Raw genomic sequence first — 25919 nt, forward strand, 5'->3', positions numbered from 1 at the left:
TGTAGGTCGGTTGGTATTGTAAATGGACCATATCGGTCCATGTTTTGATATAGCTGCCGTATAAACCGATCTTGGGTCTTGACTTCTTGAGCCTCTAGAGGGCGCAATTCTCATCCGATTGGAATGAAATTTTGCACGTAGTGTTTTAATATCACTTCCAACAAGTACGCTAAGTATGGTTTAAATCGGTCCATATTTTGATTTAGCTGCCATATAAACCGATCATGGATCTTGACTTCTTGAGCCTCCAGAGGGCGCAATTCTTATCCGATTTAACTGAAATTTTGCACGTAATGTTTTGGAATCACTTCCAACAATTGTGCTGAGTATGATTCAAATCGGTTCATAATCTGGTATAGCTGTCATATAAACCGATCTCGAATCTTGACTTCTTGAGCCAATAGACCGCTCATTTCTCATCCGATTTGTCTGAAATTTTGCATGAGGTGTTTTGTTATGACTTCCAATAACTGTGCTAAGTATGGCGTAAATCGGCATAGAACCTGATATAGCTGCTATATAAACCGATCTGGGATCTTGACTTCTTGAACATCTAGAGGGCGCAATCCTCATCCGATTTGGCTGAAATTTTGTACAACGGCTTCTCTCCTGATGTTTAACATACATGTATAATATAGTCTGAATTGATTAATAGCTCGATACAGCACCCATATAATCCTATCTCCCGATTTTGCTTCTTGAGCCCCTACAAGGCGCAATTCTTATCCGAATGAACTGAAATATTACACAATGACTTCTACAATGTTAAGCATTCATTTATGGTCCGAATCGGACTATAACTTGATATAGCTCCAATGGCAGTTCTTATTCAATATTATTTGTTTGCCAAAGAAGAGATACCGCGCATAGAACTCGACAAATGCGAGCCATGGTGGAGGGTATATAAGATTCGGCCCGGCCGAACTTAGCACGCTTTTACTTGTTTGATTTAACTGCATCAACCGCATCTTATTGCGATGTAAGGGCTAAAGCCCTGTTCTTGCCGCTTCTTAATTTTTTGACTGAATATCGATTGTTATTTTTCCGGTACTATCGCAAAAGTTACAATTTTTGCAAAATTAAATAAAAATAAAAAAATCTGATACATTGCGCCTATAGAGGGCGCAATTTTCATCCGATTAGGCTAAAATTTTGTACAATGACTTGCGACGGCAAAACAAGGTGACCAAAGGTTTCCTTTTCGCAGTAGGGGAAAAATGGGCTCTTCCTTCGTGTATTGGCCGTACATCACTCTAGTGCTGCAGGGAATTTAATGGGATTTTTCTCACTTATAGGATTGATTCGATCTAGCAATGTCCGTCCGCCTGTCGAAATCACGAAAGCGGTCGGACGCGTAAATCTAGCTGCTTGAAATTTTGCACAGATACTTAATATCGACGTAGGTCATTGAGGATTACAAATGGGCCAATTCGGTTTAGATTTGGATATGGCTCCCATATAAACCGATCGAGCCCCTGGAAGCCACATTTTTCGTCCGATTTGGGTAAAATTTTCCATGTAGTGTCTTGTTATAACTTACAACATTTGTGTTCAGTATGGTCTAAATTGGTCTATAACTTGGTATCATAAATATAAAAATCAAATTAAAATTTGTGTGTTCCTTATAGACTCAGAAACGGCTGAACCGATTTTCTTGAAATTTTCACAGATGGTGCATAATGATACCGTGGTGAAAATAGGGTACTACATTTTTTGATATCTAATGGGGGGCGGGACCTCTCGCTTAGCCCAATTTTCTGAAAATGCCAGATTTCAGAGATGGGTGGTGCGATATAAGCGAAATTTTGTGTACACTCATATAGTACCCTAAAAATAAAACTTTGGTATCCAAATTTCCACCCCTTTCCCAAAACAACCCCTAAACAGGACTTATTTACTGACCATGGGAATATAGGGCTTAAATAACAGGTATTTAAGTATAGAATTCGAATCTGATATCCAAATATGGGACCAAGAGTTTGGGGGCCGCCTCTCACGAAAACATCCCCCAAAGGGGACAAATTTACGACCATAGCAATATGGGGCACAAATGAAAGGTCTTTGGGAGTAAAGCACGAATTTGATATCAATATTCGGGAAAAGTGTCTACGGGGCCACCCCAACCCCACAACACCACCAAAATAGTAAGTATTTTCTGACTATTGCAATATGAGTCTCAAATAAGAGGGTTTTTTAGAGTATAACACGAATCCGACATATATTTCCAAGGTCAACTCACTGAGTGGCCGCCCATCCCCAAAACACCCTCCAAGCCCGTCATGTTTGCCGACCATAGAAATATGGGGCTCAAATTAAACGTATGTGGGAGTAGACCACGTATTTGATATCAACATTAGGGACCAACTGTCTAGAGGACGTCCCACCACCATAACAACCCCCAAATAGGACGTACTTGCGCATCAAGACAATTTGGGTCTTAAAGAGAGTGGAACTAAATGTTTATAGTTTTTAGGGCCAATACCCTAAACCGGACATATTTGCTGACTTTTGCAATAAGGAGTTTAAGTGAATGGTATTTGAGATGAGAAAACAAATTTGATATTCAAATTTGAGGGCAATGGCAAAATGGGGTTCAAATAAATGATATATAGATATATGAGAATAGAGCACGTCGCTGATATATTTTCCGGGCTTAGTGTTTAGGGGACCACCCCAAACCCCAAAACACCCCTAAATCTGCCATATTTACCAACCATGTCAAAGTGGAGCTTAAATATAAGGTATTGGGGGGTTGAGCAAGAATTGATACCCATTTTCGGGACCAATTGTCTGGGGGTCTACCCCTTTCCCAAAATACCCCACAAACAGTAATTTTTTAGTGGCCATCGCAATATGGGGCTCAAATAAAAGTATTTGGGAGAAGAATACGAATTTGATATCCAAATGTAGGACCATGTATTTAGGGCATCACCCCTTTCCCAAAACAAACTCAAAGGGAAAAAAATTTTCGACCATGCCAATATGTGGCTCAAATGGAAGGTATTTGAGATCAGAAAACGAATTTGATAACCTATTTTGGGGCCATGTGTTTGGGGGACGCCTCATCCTGTAAACTTCTTTTAGTCCAATGGCAATATGGGGTTTAAATAAATGGTATTTGAGAGAAGAGCACGATGCTGATGTTTTTTCAGGGCCAAGTATCGAAAACACCACTAAATCAGACATCATGAGAAAATCGGGCTGAAATGAAGTATTTTAAGAATGGAATACACCTTACATCCAAACTTAAATTCTTAGACCATTGTTTCATATAAAGTAAAAGAAGGCGCAGCGGAGCGGGCACGGGTCAGCTAGTCTTATATATAAAATTCAATTTGTGTTTGTTTGTATCTTTGTTTGTTTGTCGGTTTGTTCCGTATAGGCTCAAAAACGGCTGAACCGATTACCTTGAAAGTTTCACAGATTGTGTAGGTTGGCCTGGAACGAAACAAAGGCTATATATTTTTTTGATATCGAGAGGGGGGCGGACCCTCCACCTTACCGTAAAAGTACTACCCAAAAATAAAAGTGGATTTAAAAGTAGGGTACAAATCTTATATATAAAAATCAATTTGTGTTTGTTTGTTTGTATGTTTGTGTGCTCCTTATAGACTCAGAAACGGCTGAACCGATTTTCTTGAAATTTTCCAAATGGTGCATAATGATCCCGTGGTGAAAATAGGGTACTACAGTTTTTGATTTCCGAAGGGGGGACGGACCCTCTCCTTACCCTTATTTTCAGAAACGCCAGAACTCGGAGATGGGTGGTGCGATTTAAGCGAAATTTTGTGTGCCCTCATATAGTACCCTAAATATAAAAATTTGGTTTTCAAATTTCCTATGGGGTACCTAGGGGGGCCGCCCCACCCTAAAACCTACCAAACACAGATTTAGACCAATCACGACAATATGGGACTCAAATGAAAGGTATTTAGGATAAGAAAACGTATCTGATATGCAATTGTCGAAGCAAGTGCTAGGGGTACCACCCCAACTCCTAAAACACCCCTAAATCGGACATATTTACCGAGCATGGCAATATGGGACTCAAATGACAGGTATTTGCGAGTAGAATACGAATCTGATATCTAAATGTGGGACCACATTTCAGGGGGTCCACCCCTTCCCCAAAACACCCCCCAAATAGGACTTATATACTGACCATGGGAATATGGGATTTAAATAAAAGGTATTTGAGTGTAGAATTTGAATCTGATATTAAAATATCAGACCAAGTGTTTGGGGGCCCGCCTCTCGCCAAAAACATCCCCCAAAGGGGTCACATTTACGACCATAGCACATGTGGCTCAAATGAAAGGTCTTAAGGAGTAAAGCACATTTCTGATATCAATATTCGGGAAAAGTGTCAATGGGGCCACCCCACCCCCACAACACCACCTAACCCCCAAAACACCCATAAATCGGACATATTTACCGACCATGGTAATATGGGATTCAAATGAAAGGTATTTGCGAGTAGGATACGAATCTGATATCCAAATGTGGGACCACGTTTCTGGGGTCCACCCCTTCCCCAAACCGGTCACGTTTGCCAACTATGGAAATATGGAGCTCAAATTAAAGGAATTTGGGAGTAGACCACGTATCTGATATCAATATTAGGGACCAACTGTCTAGAGGACGTCTCACCACCATAACAACCACCATAACAACCCCCAAATACCCCTAATTGCTCACCAAGACAATTTGGGTCATAAAGAGAGTGGAACTAAATATTTATAGTTTTTAGGTCCACTAACCCAAACCGGACATATTTGCTGACTTTTGCAATAAGGAGTTTAAATGAGATTTGAAAACGAATTTGATATCCAATTTTGAGACCAATGGCAATAAGGGGTTCAAATAAATGATATATAGATATATGAGAATAGAGCACGTTGCTGATATATTTTCCTGGCTTAGTGTTTGGGGGACTACCCAAATCACACCTAAATCGGCCATATTTACCGACCATGTCAATGTGGAGATTAAATAAAAGGTATTGGGGGGTTGAGCAAGAATTGATACCCACTTTCGAGACCAATTTTCTGGGGGTCAACCCCTTTCCCAAAATACCCCACAAGCAGCAATTTTTTAGTGACCATCGCAAAATGGGACTCAAATAAAGGTATTTGGTAGTAGAATACGAATTTGATATCCAAATTTAGAACCATGTATTTAGGGCATCACCCCTTTCCCAAAACAACCCCTAAGGGAAAAAAATTTTCGACCATGCCAATATGTGGCTCAAATGGAAGGTATTTGAGATTAGAAAACGAATTTGATAACCTATTTTGGGGCCATGTGTTTGGGAGACGCCTTATCCTGTAAACTCCTCTTAAGCCAATGGCAATATGGGGTTTAAATATTGGGTTGCCCAAAAAGTAATTGTCGGTAATATAGTAGTAATATAGTCGGCGTTGACAAATTTTTTCAACGACTTGTGACTCTGTTATTGCATTCTCACTTCTGTCAGTTATCAGCTATTACTTTTAGCTTGCTTTAGAAAAAAATTGCGCAAAATTTTGTTTACATTTGTTTGTTTGGCGTCAATTTTAATATGGGTACCACATTTATTGAAAGAAATTCATTTAACAAACTGAATCAACGCTTGTGCACCTTATCCACCTATATGCACCTTAAACGCAATGAATTCGATCCGTTTTTAAAACGAATCATAACTGGAGATGAAAAATGGATTGTTTACAACAACGTTAGTCGAAAACGATCATGGTCCAAGCATGGTGAACCAGCTCAAACCACTTCAAAGGCTGATATCCACCAAAAGAAGGTTATGCTGTCTGTTTGGTAGGATTGGAAGGGTGTGGTATATTTTGAGCTGCTTCCAAGAAACCAAACGATTAATTCGGATGTTACTGTCAACAATTGGAAAAATTGTATACAGCCATCAAGGAGAAGCGACCAGAATTGGTCAATCGTAAAGGTGTCATATTCCACCAGGACAATGCTAGACCGCACACATCTTTGGTCACTCGCCAAAAACTGAATGAGCTTGGCTGAGAACTTTTGATGGATCCACCATATAGCCCTGATCTTGCACCATCAGACTACCATTTATTTCGATCTTTGCAGAACTCCTTAAATGTTAAAACTTTCGTCAATGATGAGGCTATAAAATCGCACTTGGTTCAGTTTTTTGCAGATAAAGGCCAGAAGTTCTATGAGCGTGGAATACTAAATTTGCCAGGAAGATGGCAAAAGGTTATCGAACAAAATGGCAATTATATATTTGATTAAATTGATTGAATTGATACCCACTTTCGAAACCAATTTTCTGGGTTTCCAAAATACCCCACAAACACCAATTTTTTACTGACCATCACAATATGGGGCTCAAATAAAGGTATTTGGGAGTGAAATTGATATCCAAATGTAGGACCATGTTTCCAGGACATCACCACTTCCCCAAAACACCACCCAAAGCGTAAAAATTTTTCGACCATGCCAATATTTGGCTCAAATGAAAGGCATTTGAGATTAGAAAAGAAAATTTGATAACCTAGTTTGGGGGACGCCTCATCCTGTAAACTCCTTTTAGGCCAATGACAATACCCCATTAAATGACAATACCATTAAAATAAATGGTATTTGAGAGAAGAGCACGATGCTGATATTTTTCAGGGCCAAGTATCGGGGTGACTACCACTCCCTCGAAAACACCACTAAATCAGACATCATGAGAATATCGGGCTGAAATGAAGTATTTTAAGAATAGAGTACACCTTACATCCAAACTTAAATTCGTAGACCATTGTTTCATATAAAGTAAAAGAAGGCCCAGCGGGCCCGGGTCAGCTAGTCTTATATATAAAATTTAATTTGTGTTTGTTTGTTTGTCGGTTTGTTCCGTATAGGCTCAAAAACGGCTAAACCGATAACCTTGAAATTTTCACAGATTGTGTAGGTTGGCCTGGAAGGAAACATAAGCTATATATTTTTTTGATATCGAGAGGGGGGCGGACCCTCCACCTTACCCTAAAGTACTACCCAAAAATAAAAGTGGACCGATCGGGACAATATGGGATTCGAATGAAAGGAACTCAAAAGTAGAGTACGAATTTCATAATAAAAGTTGGGTCCAAGTACCGGAGGAGCCGCTCCAGCCCCGAAACCCCTTAAAATAGGTTTATTTGACGATCATGACAATATGGGACTCAAATGAAAGGTATTCGGGAGTAGATTACGAATATGGTCCCAAAGTAGGAATAGGCTCTTTAATTTATTGATAACGGAAGGCGTTACCACAAAAACACCACCCAAAATCAAAAGTGGACCGATAGGACAATATTGGTATCAAATGAAAAGTATTCGGGAGTAGATAACGAATCTGGCAAACAAATTCATGTCGAAGTACAGGGGGTCACTCACCCCCACAAAAACGCCCGAATTGGGCACATTTCAACTTTAAACTCAGTGATAAGGGACCTTTTTTACAGCCGATTCCGAACGGCGTCCCGCAGTGCGACACCTCTTTGCGGAAAATGTTTTAAATGACCATACATGGCATTGTACCACGCAAAAGACGCCAACGTGAACACCGTTTTGTTCTCGCCAGGATTCGAAAGCGTTCAGCATCATAGTTTACAATGGCACGAATTTGATATCCGCATTCAGGGCGAGGTATCCCCACCCTTAAAAGATATAAGAGAGTTAAAGAAGCCGCAGCGGAGCGGGACCGGTTCGGCTAGTTCTATATAAAATCTACCATATAAACTAACCATCCTACGAAGAAATCGTTGAAAGAACCTCACTCTTGCCATGCATATCGGAGGTTAAGTAAGATTGGATCCGGCCGTGCTTTACTTACATGTTTATTTTGAACTTGTTCAATAACCTTACATTTGAATCCCATCCAAATTGTTTAAGACACTAAACTAGGATTCGATGAATTTTTATGCTGAATGTTTTGAAACTCTCGCTCTCTCACAACGATCTTTTTCTTAATTTTTATAAAAATGAAATTCAAAGTCTATATTGACAAACGTGATTCGGAGCGAAGCAAGAGCCCCACGATACGAGACCATTAAGCCGGAAAAGTTTACAGCATAAAGATCCTTTAAACTGCAATATATCTACATTTCACACGCACACGAAACACAATTCAAAGGAACCAACTTGTAATTTGCTGGAACAACGGCAAACAACAACCAGTGGCCAACGACATTGGCATTGTAATGTGGCAATTACAAAGACGCCAGAATGACTGGCAGTCTTGAAGAGGTGCTGTTGTAGCTGCATCTATTGATTACTGGGACAAGAGTTACTACCAAGGAAAAAACTTAAGGAAAAATGTAATAAATCTGATAATTTGTTTGCGTGACCGTGACAAAATGTCTACAACAGCACAGTCAACAAAAACATAGGAATTTTAGCAAAAATTCATTGATGACAAAAAACCTACCGCCACAACAGCACCATTGGTAGCACAGAAACGTGGCAAGCCTTTAAGTTGGCTGACTAACAATCAGCGATGGTCGAAACATCATTTTAAGGAACTCGCCAAGAATCAAAGTCGCCATATAACCATTGACTGCCTGCTGATTATTATATGTTGCAGTGTTATTTTGGTTGGCGTTTCTGAAAATAGTTCCTTTTTTCCTAGATTACGATTTCGCTTTTGTTGCTATGTTGGTTCCTGGTGTGGCATGGTTTCGCATTTTTTGTCATTATTGTCGGACAGGAATTACTTGTAAATTACGTGATCTAGGCGATTATCACGTCCGACTATGTCTCCCTCTGACTTTCACAGTTTGATTTCAATGAAAATGCAATATTTCGATTGTTGCATGAATGCGTTCGTTTTACTGTACTTTCTTCCCATGACATATCCAGGACTATCCTCGATGCATAACTATTTTTTAATAAGATTTATTTGGTATGTATGAAATCGTCAATAATCAAATCTTCACGCCAAATATAATTCTTATAGCCATTCAGCTTGACTCCACTTTGGAGAAAGAACAAAGAAAGCAAGTAAAACCATGTTAAGTTCGCATGCGCTGAATCTTATAAAAATTAAATTTTAATGATAATCACTTTTTTGATGGGTATACCACCGAAGGATATATTTTGTTACTCCGTTTGCAACACATCGAAATATCCATTTCCGACGTCATAAAGTTCTATTTTCTTGGTCGTCGTCAAAATCCAAGACAATCTTGTGACGTCGGTCCGCCCATCTGTCTGTCTGTTGAAATCACGTTAGGTTAGGTTAGGCTAGGTTTAAGTGGTAGTCTGCCATCAGACTCACTTAGACGTTTTCGTCCATTTTGATACCACAGAAACAAAAGAAGGAAGATGCCTTCTAGTTCCTACCGTTCAACCATCCAGACCGCTTTAAAAAGTAACTTGCGAATGTTCACAACTGCTAAATCAGACAGGTTCTCAAAGAAATGAGAACCTAATGTGGAACTCCTTCTAACTGCTAGTGCGGGACACACACACAGAAGGTATTCTTCTTCCTCGATGTCCCTACAGCTTCTGCAAAAGTCGTTGCTGACAACCTTCAGTCTGTCAGCATGTTTTCCGATTAGACAGTGACCTGTCATGATGGACACAATGATTGAGACGTCTGTTCTAGCCAATGACAACAAATCAGTAGACCTCTTCAAGTCTAGATGAGGCCACATAGTTTTCTATCACTCGTTGCCCTTCGGGCCTGGTCCTGAAAACTTAGCTTACATGCCGCTAGAGACATACCCACGGATTCTTGTGTCCCTGAAGTGTGTAAGGTAGTTCCCAGTCTCGCAAGCTCGTCCGCTCCAGAATTCCTTGGGATATCTCTGTGTCCCGGCAACCAGAGCAGGTGAATTTTGAACTGTTGAGCCATCTCGTTGAGATATCTGCGACAGTCGAGGGCGATTTAATGGCTGCCTGGCTGTCCGAGAAGATATTTATGCCAATCGTCGTAATGATATTATATTCTAGCCATTCCACCACTTCCTTAATTGCAAGGATCTCTGCTTGATACACACTGCAGTGGTCGGGTAACCTTTTCGATATGACCAGTTCTAGATCTTTAGAGTACACCCCAAAGCCTAACTGGCCGTTTAAGTTGGAACCATCCATATAGAAGTCTATGTAACTTCTTTTACCAGGAATATCGTATTTCCAATCGGTTCCACCAGGAATAGTGGTACAGCAATTTTTATCAAAAACCGGCTCAGGTAGGGTGTAATCCACACTGCCTGGAACATGGGATAATGTGTCAAGTATATCACAGTGTCCGTGGCCGCCACATGGCCAATGAGAAAGCTCGCTTAACCCCACGGCAGTGGTCGCTGCAATTTGGATAGGTCTGACAACTGCAGTATATACCCAATTCATGACACGAGGTCTAAATCCCCAACTTTTGCAAATGGCCCTCTTGCTGGTGTATATTGAAAGAGTGGCCTTTCTTGCCCTTTCCAAAATGTTGAATTTGAAGTCCAGTTTCCTGTCCAGCAAAACACCCAGGTATTTTGCGCTTTCTGTAGATGGAACATTCTCTCCACCCAAGGAGACAGGTTCCACTGTAGGTAATTTGAATCTCCTACTTCTGTCTTGCACGGATTTATACCCACTTTCGGCAGCCCACTTTACTGTTGCACGTAGAGCTTTCTGAAGTATATCTCTTAGAGTGCTGGGAAACTTTCCCCTAACCGCAATTGTCACGTCATCAGCATACGCTGAGACAATAATATATTGTTAATGGCTATATTTTAAAGTCGAGGAGATAGTATACCTCCTTGAGGTGTTCCAACTCCTTGAGGCGTTCCTCTGCTGACCCATCTTTTTAGATTCAGCGATCCCAAGCCTGCCGTAATGAAATTTGGTAAGTAATTTATTAATAAACTTTCTTAAGGTAGAGTTGATGCCTAGAAACTCCAACTCCTGCATGATTGACGTCGGTTTTACATTATTAAAAGCACCTTCAATGTCAAGAAATGCTACCATTGCATATTCCTTGACAGTGTAGCCGACTAGGTCGTGAAGGGATGTTTCAGTGGATTTGCCTTTACTATATGCATGTTTCTGCCGCGACAGGCGATCTCCAGGGAGCTTTGCCCTAAGATAGGTTTCTATGAACATCTCACGAGTCTTCAGCATAAAGGATGACAGACGAATAGGACCAACTTTCGGAATGAAAATGACCTTCGGGTCTCTCCATTCCACAGGTATTAATGACATTCTGATACAAGCAGAGTGTATCTTCCTAAGCCAGGGAACTAGTCTATCAGACATAGCTTGCAATGACGGTGATACATCGTCAGAGCCTAGCGACTTAAAGGAGTCGAAACTTTTTATCGCCCAAAGGATTTTCGGCTTAGACACAATTTCTCTAATGGCCTCTGGCGAATGCATATCAGTGACAACCTCTTCTGGCGCCACGTTGTCCGTTGGAGAATTTCCTGGGAAATGTGTATCAACGAGTTGTTCTAGTGTTTCCTCACTCAACATTTTCCATACGTTTTCTGACTTAAGGATATACCACACCGTAATAGGTCTCGAGGACAGAATCTTCCTTAGCCTATAGGCCTCAGATGTATCCTCCACGGAGCTGCAGACTTCTGTCCAGGATTTGTTCTGAGCCTTTCTAAGCTCGCCCTTATATTTTCTTTGTTCAGCCTTATAGATGCCCCAATCGTGTGGTGCTCTTGTGGCTTTTGCTCTGTTGAAGACCAACCAGTTCTGGGGTCCACCATGGCGGTCACTATTTGCCCCTTGACTTGGCACTAGAACATGCTGACACAAGGGAGTCAATCAGGGCCTTCGTGATGCGCTTGGCCAATGTGTCTATATCCTCCGTAGTTTTCACTTCCTTTTCTAGTCTAGAAGGGATAGTGGTGCAGATTTTGTGCCGAAATTTATCCCAATCCACCTTTCGTCTGTTTAGCCGAGGATCCACTACTCCAGTATTTTCTCCAAGGCTAAAACTAATATAACGAAGATCAGAGAAGCTGTGGTCACCAACACTTCCCAGTCGCATATTCTTCCACTTAGATCTTCAGATACAAAGGTAATAGCTAGTACCTCCTGCCTGTTCCTGGTAATAATGGTCGGTTTATCTTCTTTATTACAAATCGCCAGATTGCAACTTATAATATATTTAATAAGCAGCTCACCCCTTTCGTTGACATCCGAACTTCCCCATATCTGGGGATGTGCATTAGCATCACTTCCTAGAATGAGGCTTTTCTTCCCTACAGAAGCGGCTTCAACCAGCGACTGAAGTTTTGATGGAGGGCATCACTGAATTGTGTGCCATATATAGGGAAGCCAGCCAGTTATGAGACTTGTTTATTTCAAGGCTGGCTACTACTAATGCAGTGCTTAGCGGCGGAAGAAAAAAAACATTTAGACTACTCTTCGCAAGAATACAGGCTCTGTGTCTTCCTTTCCCCGTACCCTTGAGAAGTTTAAATCCCGGAATTCTTAGTCCACGCACCATTCCTCCATACACCCATGGTTCCTGGATAACAACCACGTCCAATCCCCCAGTTATCAAGAAGACCTTTAGTGCCGCCGAAGCGGCCTTACAATGGTGGAGATATATCTGTAGAAACCGGACCATAGTCAGGATTCGGAACTTCCACCACTGTTGTGTTAGCCTTGTCTTCTGACTCCACCAGGAGTTCATCCTCACAAGATTCGTTAGAATTTGCCATGATGAGCTTTCGTACGCATCCAGGAGCAGGTGCGAAAGCTGTAGAACCACTCTTCCTCAGGACACTGAGCACTTGCGGTGTGGACGATTTCTACTTAGATTCTTCACTAACTGCTGCTGTCAAAGTACTTTCTGAGTTTCGTGCTTCCCCGCTGGCGCGCACTTTGAGCCCAGTCCAACTTTGTGACCCACCCACACAGAGCTTGTCGGGTCCCATTTCGATGCCATCCCTTCCTGTATCGATTGTGGCAGGGGGATTTTTAGTCTCTTGCAATCCACCAGACTTTAGCAATGTGGTCGATAGTTCCTTAAGCAAGTATTCAGCAACAACTGCTGAGACGTCTCCGGATTCCCCAACCCCACCGCTTCTATAGACCTTCAGTTTCAACTTGTTGAATCCGTAGGATACAAACCCTTCAGACTTGTTGAGGTCTGCGAGACAGCCGGATTTAGTACGAATGCTGCATGCGAAGCCAATTAGTTTGTATCGGCCTCGATACCAGCCTGCATCGTCACAAACTGGAGGAGACCCAGGAAATTCCGCAAGGACATCGGAGTATACTGATGACAGTCCGTTGACTATCCCACTCCAATTATTCCTAGGCATGCAGCCCTGTTCTTCTCCCTTTATCGACGACTGTCATTACCAAACTGTCCGTAGCAACAAAGGTTCGTGGACCCATCTTACTGTTGTTCGTCTTAGTTCTTTGAGGCATGGGATGCCCTCCAGATGACCGCAGACTTTTGGCTGACTGCGTTGCAGTTTCCGAATGTAGACGTGTATTTTTTGGGGTAGCCTGTGCAGCGAATTTCCGAGCCTAATTTAGGGAATCTCTCTCCCTATTATTGAGAGTCTTAAGATCATTCGCACCAAGCCTCTCAATAAACCTGAGAGCGATGCGTCTTCTATTATTCCAACCTGTTGGTTTGCCGGAGAAGGCCGATGGCCTAGGCAAATTATAGGCATGCGAAGAAAGATTAGGTTCGGCCTTGTCCTTTGGACTCGAAGCAGGTGTCTTTGACAGCCGCTCCACCAGTCGAGGTTTCAGTAGCAGACAACATGCTACGGCCTGATACCACCATAGCAGCTGTTGGGTCTTTGGATTCTATTCTAAGCCTACTCCCGGGCTCAAGATCTGCCGCTCCACTGCAAACAGATGCAGATCATCAACCGCCCAATAGATACCTCTATCGCTGCTATCCTTGAGTGACTTAAATTTTTCTTCCAAAAATTACCTATTACGAGTTACAGGAAAATTCTTGCGGAGTGAAATAACAATACGTCCGCTCCACTCAAAGGTTCAAACAAGAATGAAATCACGTTACAACCTTTGAGTGGTGTTAAGATCTCCAATATGCGCGTCGGGTATGGTCTAGATTGGATTATATTTTAATAGAGTCCCCATATGGACCGATCTTCCCGATTTTAGGAGTCAGGCCCAAAAAGTCGCATTTATGAACCGACTTTCAAGAGGTCGCTGAAAAGGGTACGCCCTCTTACTCTAAAGTGGCCAGGAAGCACAACAGAGACGAGCTTACGAATGCAGTCTTAGATATACACTCAGAGAAATTTGTTAGTAAAATTAGCAAAAACGTTTTCTGCAACAGCAGAAAGTCTGCTATAAACGGGACAGCAGTAATTCGTTACTAAAACACCAAATATTTTCTGCTGTTTTCAAGTGGTAAAAAAAGCAAAAAGGCTCAAAAGCATCATAAATATTTAACAAAACTTTATACTCCATCTTATCTTTAAATTTTACAAGCATTGTAGCAACTGATTAGCTAATTCTACAATTTGGCAATTTTTAAACGAAGCTATACATTTTTTATATGGGAGCTAAATCTGAACCGATTTGGCCCATTTGCAATCTCCAACCACCTATATCAATATTAAGTATCTGTGCAAAATTTCAAGCGGCTAGCTTTACGCGTTCGAACGCTATAGTGATTTCGACAGACGAACGGACGGACGGACATGGCTAAATCGGCTCAGAACGTCGAGACCATCAAGAATATATATACTGTATTCGGTCTTAGACGAATATATCGAGGGGTTACAAACGGAATGACTAGATTAGTATACCCCCATCTTATGGTGGTGGGTATCAAAAGGTCATAAAATCCAACCGGCGTTCTGCCCAATTTTTAGGTTGTCATAATGACCAAAAAAATATTGGCCAAAAATATTTTTGGGTGTTATGACCCCTGGGCGTTATGACCGGTCACCGTGTTGAACTCTAAATTATGAGTTGCGAGCATAGAGGGTGCATCTTGATTTTGCGCTTTGCGTCAGCAGAATGTATTGATACTGCCAAAAACCACGTCGGAAGTATTCACTCTCCATGGGAGGGCGGAAAACCCAATCCGTTGAGAAATATGGATATCCCCCAGCTCACAAAAGCGACGGTCTTCATCTTAGGATGAGGTAGCAAATTCATGAATGAAAGCATGGTGAAAGTCTTCAGCAAGCAAAACCAAGGTTTCGAAGGTCAAAGAGAAATGACAGGTCTTCCACATGGAGGAGAAGGAGGAAGTTACTCTCCTTGTGATGGGTGTTGACCTAGTCTCTACTACAAGTTTGGGTTAGATTAAAGGCACGGCGTTCTACGCCACCGAGGTTATCTTTCTCAAAATTGGGAAGACAAGAATAGACAAAGATCCTTATATCGAGGCATCAGGCAGTGCAGCGACGAGAGATTCAATACTGTCTAACGAATAGGGGCCGAAGACTTAATATTGGCCACTCTTGTTAATAGGATGAGGGAGAAGGTTTTATGTATGACAATATCTTCGGTAATTGGGATGTGTATTACACACGTATCAAGGAATACAACAAGATTAGCAGAGCGGCAAACGTGCCTCTTGGAAGCTTTTCTGCGAACAGGCTTTAATGACGCCGTCAAGATGAAAAAGTTTCTCCCAAAAATCCATCCAACTGAAACATTAGTAGACGACATGGAAGTGAGAGATGGGGCAACAGAGGACATGTTGATGAAAACTCATTTTTCACATGATACGCCGAGACGGACTTACGGAGGCACTGGAATAATAAGGTTGATCGATCGGCCTACTCAAAACGAAGGAACGTTCCTTGGATACCATGATGAAAAGTACGACATCCATCGAACTGCTCAAATGCAAACAGCATGCCTACGTCAAGGAAAGGTCGGTGGAGACTGCATTGCACGAGGTTGCGAACCAGCTATGCAGAAGAGCAGAAAGGGTATTGGAGATGGAATATGACTGGGCTAGACCTACGGTTCTTAATGTTAATCCAGGGAAGACTTAATCTGCCTGTTCACGAGGAAATTGAAGGTTGACCAATTTTTCGCACCACGTTTCCTCAATAAAACGATCTCGATATCTGAAAGGTTATATACTTGGGAGTGATCTTGGACAGGAAACTGAAATGGAAGCGTCACATTCAGGAGCATACCAAGAAGGCTCACAGATGTTGGGCGAAATGGGACCTGAATCCACTGAGTCCACTGACTCAATAGGAGCGGGAACAGACCAATACTTCTTACGCCTTAGTAGTTTGGTCGACAGTGATGGAGAAAAAGTGTAACGTAAGGACAATAGACCAGGTTCGGAGAACACGTTGTCTTGGCATAGGCGAAGGGATGAGGACCACGCCCACTAGGGCTCTGGAGACTATTCTAGATATCCGAAACATAGATATACAGATTAAGTGTGAGGCAGTCACTGCGGCTATGAGACTTATGGCGATGGGAGGATGGATTGAGGATAGAAGCAGATCATACCATCGCGATATAGTCGAGGCGACGATAAGAAACCTGGAAGGAACGTAAGAGATTTCCGGTCAATTGCGAGGCAATTTCATCAACGAGATACTTTTTTTTGGGCTTATATGATCAGTGGTTAAAGTCTTTAAGATATTGTTGTTAGTCATGAGCCGCCATTGTTTACCGATTTGACTGAAGTTTTGCACGTAGATTTCTGTTACGTCTTCCAACAACCGTGCCAAGTACGACCCAAAATCGGTCTATAATCAGATGTAGCTCCTTTATAAATTGATCTTGCGATTTTAGTTCCAGAGTTTGTAGAATTGTAGTCGATTTGGCTGAAATTTTGCACGTATTGCTCTGTTATGACGTTCAACGTCCGTGGGAAGTATGGTCCAAATCGGTCTCTAAGCTGATATTGCTGCCGTATAAATCGATCTATCGTAAATCGTCTACTTCTTCAAGTAGCTTCAATTGTTGGCAGATTTTCTACAACATTCACACCATTCGTAAACATTGATGTTGGTATCAAATGTTTGACCTAAAATAGATTAAGGATCGTCTTCATTTATGTTACACGTATTTTAAATTCATTCAAAGAAAACGATCCCTTTCGACAAAACCCTGTTTTCAATTGATTTTTCCAGCCAACATAGGAGAACGCAATTTTCAATTAACAACAAATATTGAAATACCCTGCCAGAGGGAAACATGTGTAGAAACATTTGCTCTGAGCATATATATGTCCTTAAACTAGCACCAATCATTGTGTCCTGCCATCAACGATGCAGTAGGCCGGTGTTGTTGGGGGAATGCCCACCACATAAGGCCATGAATACTAACGAAAAGTGTTACACTTAAGGTGAAAATGTAATAAAAACAAATGCAAATCCGTGGGAAACCCCACAATACAGGTCTAACACATGCCAGACAATATGACGGTGTACGCAGCATTCATACAAACAAAATGTGTGATGTGTGAATCATACCTAGAAGCGATGGTGCACTTCATCATAAAATCTAGAAATTGGCTTTTTGGCGCGTCCTTATCGATGCAATGATGTTGTGCGTTTGCTCTATCGCACATGTAGATGCCAACATTCTTTGTTGCGATTCTAGGTATTCGTGAATAGCCGCGACGGTTTGTTCTACCTAAAATTTCAACATTGCCTATCAATAGGGCGCGTGAGAAAATCCTTTGAACGACTACTAAGCAGGATTTCCATTTTGCATTCAAGATAAGATTTATGTACACGTATTGGACTTTGTTCGTTTTACTAATCGAGGGGGAAATCCACTTTAATACAACGTTAGGACGGCATAACAAATAATTACGGGTACGCATGCGCCCATGTGTTGTTATTTAAGGTTTTACCATAAATTAATATGAATAGATGAACACCTACACACATAAAAAAGGGACAATTCGAACCATGACATGTGCAGGCGAGAAAAAAGGAAGCAAAATTATCGTAATACCACGTACTGCCCTTGCAGCACATACTAAATGAAAATAGACTGTTAACACTTTAGAATCTATCATGGGAATTCCATTATGAACATTGTCTTTAGGATTATTTTCTAGAAATTTCAGCAATTCCTAGCTGCACCAGTTGTGTACGGCTTCATACAAATTCGTCATGTGCATTTAATTCAAATAATCATCACAAATAGCAGCTTTATCGAAATATGGTCCAATTTGGACCAAATTCGACATGGATATTGAGTGCTCTAATAAATACAAGTCATTGTTCAATTTAGCAAAACAATATATTACTCTTTTTGGTAGCCATATCCAAATATAGACCGATCTGAACCATATACGACACGGATGTTGAAAAGCCTACCATAAGTCACTGTGTCAAATTTGAGCGAAATCGGCTCATAAATGTGAATTTTATGGGGCCACGACTTTAAATCCAAGATCGGTCTATATGGCAGCTATATCAAAATCTGAACCGATCCGGGCCAAGAAGGATGTCGAAGAAGCCAACACAACTCATTGTACCAAATTTCGGCGAAATCGGACAATAAATGCGCCTTTTATGGGCCCAAAACCTTATATCGAGAGATCGGTCAATATGGCAGCTATATTCAAATCTGGACCGATCAGGACCAAACTGAAGGAAGACATCGAAGAGCCTAACACAACTCACTGTCTCAAAATTCAGCGACATAAGACAATAAATGCGCCTTTTATGGCCCTAAAATCTAAAACCGAGAGATCGATCTATATGGCACCTATATTCTAATCTTGACTCAGTGTCCTAAATTTTGGGGAAATCGGACAATAAATGTGGCTTTTATGGGCCTAAGACCATAAATCGGCGGTTCGGTCTATATGGGGGCTATATCAAGATATAATCCGATAAAACTCATCTCCGAACTTAACCTGATTATATTAGTAACACGAGTTTATATGGTTTCCTCCCTTTAAAATAATATAACTGCAAAATAAAGAGATTTTGTTTCAATTATTCGATATTTGGAATTATGCGCAGTTCGTGTAGTTGAAATATGCTTTAATTAAGAGAGGTTTGTATAACATTTTTAAATTAGGCAAACTTTTCATCAGTGCTTTACCCCATCGAAAGTTAGCGTGCTTTCGACAGGCAGACGGACTGAGGTTCAGACGGACGGACATGGCTACATCGACTTAAAATGTCATGACGATGAAGAATATATATACTTTATGGGGTCTTAGACGAATATTTCTAGGAGTTACCAACAGAATGACGAAATAAGTGCACCTCCATCCTATGGTGGAGGGTATAATAATCTTCGGCTTAACAGGCAAAAAAGCTTAAGAAAAATAAAATTCGGCGTAGTCTGGATTCGAACCTGGCCACTCTGAGCAACGGCGAGAGCCGCTGCCGTTGTCCAGCGTTCGAAGCCATTGACACAACTTTCAAAAGATGTACATGTGTATATATGCCTGAGAGTAATGTACTTGAGTAGAAATAAAGTCTGCCAATACCATACACAAACGCATGCATTGAAAAAGGAGAGCTAGCAGACAGGGTGTCGAGCTTTGTTAGTGTAATGTGTCATAATGGCGTTTTCGTAATGAATTCCATATAAGTACAATCTACGAATGATCGTCCCTTGAAGCCTTCACACCTAAAAGTGTCCGAAGATGATCTACCTTAACCATTGCATAGAAAAGTTATTCGATCATTGAGCTCGTTTCGAAAGAGATATAGAAACAAAAATTAAAGCTTTTTAATTAAGGTAATTACAATTATAAAGGGTGATTTTTTAAGAGCTTTAGGAAACTGTTTTCAAAAAATAACACATAAAATGTCATGCAAATGCCGGGCGTGAACGCATGCAAGTCAAACTCTTGCATTTTGAGTAAAAACAAGTAAAAGCGTGCTTAATTCGTTCGGGCCGAATCTTGGGAACCCACCACCATGGATTCTGCTAAAAATTTATACAAAATAAATTTAATTGAAGGCCATAGTTATATTCTACATACCAAACTTCTGTAAAACCAGCAAAGATTAAAGCTTCTAGGAACCGAACAAAGATGATCGAGAGACCGGTTTACATGGGAACTATATCAGGTTATAGACTGATTTGGACCGTTTTTGGCACAGTTGTTAAAACTCACAACAAAGCACTACATGGTCAATTTCAGCCAAATCGGACAAAAATTGCGGCCTGTAAGAGATCAAGAAGTCAAATCGGGACATCAGTTTATATGGGAGCTATAACTAAATCTGAACCGATATGGCCCATTTGAAAACTCCTACGACCTACATCAATATTAAGTATCTGTGCAAAATTTCAAGCGGCTAGCTTTACGCGTTCAACCGCTATCGTGATTTAGACAAACGGACGGACGGACATGGCTAGGTCGATTCAGAACATCGAGAGGATCAACAATATATATACTTTATGGGGTCTTAGACATATATTTCGAGGTGTTACAAACGGAATGACTAGATTAGCATGCCCCCATCCTATGGTGGTGGGTATAAAAAGAAAATCTAGGTTAAAAATTCCGTGCTCCTTACAAAATCCTTAATTTTGTCCACATCCATCTCAAATATTGGGACACAATTTGACTTCATGAGCCCCTAGACGGCGCAATTCTAATCCGATTTGACAAAAGCAAATATGGTGAAGTGTTTAAAAGATTTTATTTCCATTCAATTTTACATATTCCTTCCTCAATAAAATGCAGCATTATCTGAAATTTTCTTAAGCACAAAACCTGTACCCTGTTTAAATGACACCTAGGAATTGAAGAAAGATAGTTTAAGAATTCTTTACGTTCATATATAAATTCAAAATATGAAAGCTATCTGGCTGATTCAACGGTAGGAACTGGAAGGTATCTTCCTTTTCCTATGGTATAACAATGGACAGAAATGTCTAAATGAGTTTGATTGCAGGCTGCAGTCTTAAATCTAATATATGTTGCGGAATTGGCAACCTACAAACCATAGTTTCCAATATGATTAGGTAAATATTGGAAAAAAAAACTTGTGAAACATTCGTTTCAGTTGATACTTACCTTACTTCCGACACTGATCCTAAAATCATGCCATATTATTTAGTTATAAGATTTTTTCTTTAACTTTATGTAAAAAGAATGAACATTCTAGTGATTGTAATGTAGCAAATCGCATTGAAGCGTCGATGCAACATCTCATTTTCCTTTAGATTGCCATGGCTTGCTGTGATATCTGTTCCATCAACGAAACTCGACGTAATATTGCTGATAATAGTCTACCACTGGGTGAAGAATGAACGCGATGAGTCCCATGATAAATGTCTCAATGATGAAACAATTGCTCTCCAGATAATTAATAATTACGCAACATGAAGTTCTTTCGGCCTTTCCCCTACCCTTCTCATTCCATTCAAGTCATTTGAAACCCCAACCAACATAGGCGATGTCCACACCAAAGACAAGTGATTGAGAGAATGTAAACAATAATCAATGATTTTTATCAATCTTATTCGGGTCCCCTCCTGTGGCTGTGTATGTTGTCAGCATTTCAATTAAACCAAATAATTAAGCTGGAACCCTAGAAGAAGGAGCACATCGCAGAAGTGCCCAGTGCAGTCGATTTAACTGAACTGATGGATGCAAAGAGGGAATACTTGAGAAACCACCCATGGATTCGATCATCCTATGATTGTCTACAGATAGCCGTCGAATACAAAACAAACGGCAAAAACATCTTCATTATCATCATCGTCGTAATCATTGTGCCATCGAACAACACCACTTGATGTCCCAGGAATACCAACATCAACGCCCACCCCTTATCCACATGTCCGCGTGTAACCACTTGAGATCAATTAATCCCTTCAACTTATGCATGGAATTCTCGCTGGTGGCTATGTTGTTGGTGATAGTCGTCGATCAGTCCCTCCATCGGCCTGCTGCTGATTGTGTTGTTAAAAAGACCCTCCTCTCCAAACTTCTTGAAATTCCTCAAAGTAATTAGTGGGGAAAATTTATATCGAGTCACACTTTGGCCTCAACCAATTTAATGCGCCCGAATAAGATGGAATATCTCAGCACTAAGTGTTTACTCTCACTCCCGTGGAGATCTTGTCAAATACTAGTCTTAGACTTAGATATGATTTTAGGCTGTGTGTGCATTACGACGAATGCAATGGCTTATGGCACTTCCTACATGCTTTAGATTACTCGTATCATTGGAGTTTGTTGATGGATTTTCATGCCTTGACTAAAAGGATAAATGTTCAAGGGATTTGAGCAGCCACCACATTCTATTATACCCACCACCGAAGGGTGGGGGTATATTCATTTTGTCATTTCGTTTGCAACACATCGAAGCATCCATTTCCGATCCTATAAAGCATATATAATCTTGATCAGCGTAAAAATCTAAGACGATCCAGCCATGTCCGTCCATCTGTCTCCGTCAGTCTGTTGAAATCACCCTACACTCTTTAAGAATAGAGATATTGAGCTGAAACTTTGCACAGATTCTTTTTTTGTCCATAAGCAGGTTAAGTTCGAAGACTGGCTATATCGGACTATACCTTGATATATCCCCCATATAGACCGATCCGCCGATTTAGGGTCTAAGGCCTATAAAAGCCACATTTATTAAGCGATTTTGCTGAAATTTGGGACAGTGAGTTCTGTAAGGCCCTTCGATATTCTTCGTCAATTTGACTCAGATCGGTCCAGATTTGGATATAGCTACCATATAGACTGATCCTCCGATTTAGGGTCTTAGGCCCATAGAAGCCACATTTATTAACCGATTTTGCTGAAATTTGCTACAGTACGTTGCGTTAGGCCCTTCGACATCTTTCTTCAATTTGGCCCAGGTCGGTTTAGATTTGTATATAGCTGCCAGATAGACCGATCTCTTGATTTAAGGTCTTGCGCCCATAAAAGGCGAATTTATTGTCCCATTTCGTCAAAATTTGAGACAGTGAGTTGTGTTTGGCCCTTCGACATCCTTCTTCAATTTAACTCTCAGATCGGTCCAGATTTGAATATAGCTGCCATATAGACCGATCTCTTGATTTAAGGTTTTGGACTCATAAAAGGCGCATTTATCGTCCAATGTCGCTGAAATTTGGGACAGTGAGTTGTGTTAGGCTCTACTGTGTTAGGCATAACACAGCTAAAGCTCTGAAGAAGAAAAAGAGCTCCCCGCTTTCAAGTACTCTGGGAAAACCAAGCCATCCCCCGCAATCGAGACTCCCGACAGTGTCCCGCGGAGATAGACAAAGTCGGAACAGGAACGAAGGAATAGTATGGAGCCGCCCTCTTACGCCAGAGTGGCAAGGAAGCACAACAGAGATGACCTGACTTATGCAGTCATCAATATCGGCAGTGCCTCCGGTAGGATTCCACCAGAACATCGGTCCCAAGTTTGGGATCTGGTTAACGAGCGGATTTTCGAACATGTATGGAACTCTGTAGAGGGTTCACCCATACAAATGATGTGCTGCAAGTATAGAGGGGACATCTTTACGCTGCGCTTTGCGACAGTGAAATGTATTGATTCCTTCAAAAAGCTCTTTGGAAGTATCCACACTCTCTGGAGCGCAAAGTTCGATCTTGTGGGAAAGATGGACATCCCATAGCTCGCAAAGGCGACGGTCTTCATCAAGGGTGTAGACGGCGAAATCGCTACGGAACTTATGATGGAAGTCTTCAACAAGCAAAATCAAGATTTGGTCGTGGAGAAATGGGAGGTTTTCCACAGGGAGGAGAAGGAGGTACGGACTCTTCTTGAGGTAGCCATTGATCAAATCTCCGTAACTAGTTTGGCTAAGACTAAAAACATGGCGTACTACGGGGCAATTGCTGTATTTTTCAAGATTGGGAAGACTAGGATAGGCAAATAACCTCATATTGAGTCATCTGCTGATGCAGTGGCGGGACACTCGATACCGCCAAACTGACAGGGGGGCCGACGACGGGACAACCACCGACTCTCTCAATATTGGGAAGATTAGGATAAGCAAAGATCCTTATACTTAAACATCAGGCAGTGCAGGGGCGAGAAACCCAACACAGCCTGAAGAACAGGGCACCTACGACGGAACAATCAACGACTTTCTCGAGACTAGGAAGACTACGATGGATAAAAATCCTAATGCTGAAACATCAGGTATTGCAATGACAGAGCAGAGAGCAGACGATGAGACCATGACCTACTCCCAAGAAGTCCATTTACTCAAGATTTGGACGACTAGTATAGGCAAAGATCCTTATATTGGAACATCAGGCAGTGCAGGGGCGAGAGACCCAACGCAGCCTAAAAAACAGGGCCCTGATGATGGAACCATTGGCGACTTTCTCAAGATTCGAAAGGTTCAAGATAAATAGGCAAAAATCCCAATATTAAAACATCAGGCAATGTAGTAATGGAAACTCAATGCAACCTAAAGGAAAGGTAGTAGACGACGAGACCATCACCCACTCCAAAGAAGTCCATCTAATGGTGGACCAATAATTGAGGTCATCCAGATAAACCTCCACCGGACCGAGACAGCTACTCGCGCTCTGATGGAGAAAATCAGCAAGGGCAAGATTCATACTGACTTAACTCAGGAGCCATGGACGACCCGGAACAAAGTTTCTGGACTAACACTGGTACTCACCCGCTAACCTGCGTTATTTGTCATACAAATTTAAATTATGTATTTTCTCCACAGTTATCAACGTCGGATGCAACAGTGATCAGACAGGGAGACGGTGGAGCATACCTGGCATTACTTTATCTGCCATTCGACTCTCCAACACCGCCACCTACGTCGGAGCGGGGCCAGGCCCGGCAGAATTTTTGAATACTAACGACCAAATAACTCTTAATATTGGTAACACCGCTACCTTTGTTATTAGAATTAGGAAGGAGGTTTTAGATGTGACAATATGTTCGGAAAATCTAATCGATGAGGTTCAGGGTTGGAGGTCTCCATGTAGCATTCCTTCTCAGACTATCATAACATTAGGTTTAGAGTAGCATGGCTAGCGCTGAATCCGATAAAATTCCGGAAAAAGTTTAAACCAACTGGACAAAATTCGGAAGACTTATCAGAAGAAGACTTGGGAAAGATTATTTAGATTGTCCAGACATAGAAGAAATTGACGACATTATCAACAGGATTACGACTGTAATATTGGGCTCTTTCGAAATAGGAAATCAGTTCAAGAAAACCCCTATATCATCGGAGAGATTCGTAATATTGGGAAATGGTCCGCAGACTTCAAGGAATGTAATAAGATTATCAGAGCAGCAAAACGAATATATGAAGGGACTCACGGAGACACCGGAATCTTGGAATAATGACGTCGATCGAAGGTTTATGGTAACGGAATTTATGGTGAAGGAATCCTTGAGGAGCTTCAAACCATTGAAGTCACCCGGACCTGATGAAATATTACCGGCGTTATTACAGAAAGAGACAGACTATCTGGCGCCTCGTCTGGCTAACATTTTCACAGCGTGCCTAGGACTTGCATATACTCCGCAAGCCTGGCAGGAAGCAAGGGTGGTGTTTACACTCAAGCCCGGCAAGGCAAGTTATGCGACACACAAAGCCTACAGACCCATAAGCCTTACGTCCTTTCTACTCAAACCATGGAACGTATTGTGGACACCATGATAAAGAGCATGACATCCAGCGAATTGCTCAATACAAACAGCATGCCTATATCAAGGGAAGGTCGGTGGAGACTTCTCTGCACGAGCTTATGCATAAAATAGAAGAATCTTTCGATGCCAAAATGAACACAATGTGCGGACCGACACACTGATCCAATCCTTAGACCAGTACCGGGTGGACCCGGTCCTTAGAGACTGGATAAACCATATGCTAAGGAACAGGTGGAAAAATTGTGTGTCCCATGGCATAAATATTAGGGAGAAAGTGGCACAGGGCACGCCACACGCCACTATAAATGAGCTATTACGGATGCTGACTGAGTATTTGAACCCATCTGCTAACAAGACGATGTTATAATACTTCTAAGGGGTAAGGAGACCAATCTA

The sequence above is a fragment of the Stomoxys calcitrans genome, chromosome 4 (assembly GCF_963082655.1).
Source record: "Stomoxys calcitrans chromosome 4, idStoCalc2.1, whole genome shotgun sequence".
Classification (NCBI taxonomy): domain Eukaryota; kingdom Metazoa; phylum Arthropoda; class Insecta; order Diptera; family Muscidae; genus Stomoxys; species Stomoxys calcitrans.